At 45.9% G+C, this 1,025-nt stretch overlaps 1 protein-coding gene across 1 annotated transcript in view; it reads left to right on the top strand.

Annotated features, from left to right (window-relative positions):
• LOC107662821 (epidermal growth factor receptor kinase substrate 8-like protein 3) overlaps window positions 1-1,025 on the top strand; it is a 15,206-nt gene that overhangs the window by 9,739 nt on the left and 4,442 nt on the right. The gene's annotated exons all lie outside the window — the stretch shown is intronic.

The following is a 1,025-nucleotide window of genomic DNA, read 5'->3' as shown; positions in this document are numbered from 1 at the left end:
ATAACAACGTCAAACAATCTGTGCTCATCAGGCCAGCCTACAGGGGAAGATTAACAATCCCAGCGCAGCTGAACTCGTTCACTGTCTGTTCTCTATACTGGATCTGGTGAGACGTGTGTCTGCTTGTCTGTCTGTTTGTCTGTCTGTGTTGTTGATCTGACGTGTGTGTTTGTGTGTAGGTTGTGTTTCACTGTAATGAGGATCTCCCTCCGTCTATCGTGGCTCCTCTCTTTGAGCCGGAGTGTGTGATTTTTCTGAGCGAGGAGGCGATACAGGAGGAGGATCATCTGTGGCAGTCGCTGGGAGATGCCTGGAACATTCCCAGGTAAAACACTCAGACTCACACACACTCAAGACTCATACACACTCAGTCTCACACACACAGTTTAGACTCACACACAAACACAGACTCTCTCTCTCTCACACACACACACACACTTACACATTCAGATTCAGATTCACTCACAAACACACTCAGACTCACTCTCACTCCAGACTCATACACACTTAGACTTACACACTCAGACTCAAACACACACACTCGTACTCAAGACTCATACACACTCAGACTCACACACAGTTTAGACTTACTCACAGACTCTCTCTCTCTCTCTCTCTCTCTCTCACACACACACTTACACATTCAGATTCACTCACAAACACACTCAGACTCACTCGCACTCCAGACTCATACACACTTAGACTTACACACTCAGACTCAAACACACACACTCGTACTTAAGATTCATACACACTCAGACTCACACACAGTTTAGACTCGCACATAAACACAGACTTTCACAAACTCAGACTCACGCACACAAACACACTCAGATTCGCTCACACTCCAGACTCATACACACTTAGACTTATACACTCAGACTCAAACCCACACACTCGTCCTCAAGACTCATACACACTCAGACTCACACACAGTTTAGACTTACACACAAACACAGACTCTCTCTCTCTCTCTCTCTCTCTCTCACACACACACACACACCACACACACACACTTACACATT

This window comes from Sinocyclocheilus anshuiensis, unplaced genomic scaffold, assembly GCF_001515605.1.
Source record: "Sinocyclocheilus anshuiensis isolate Anshui unplaced genomic scaffold, SAMN03320099.WGS_v1.1 scaffold1815, whole genome shotgun sequence".
In the NCBI taxonomy this organism is placed as follows: Eukaryota; Metazoa; Chordata; class Actinopteri; order Cypriniformes; family Cyprinidae; genus Sinocyclocheilus; species Sinocyclocheilus anshuiensis.
This window is presented reverse-complemented; position numbering and strand designations above follow the sequence as displayed.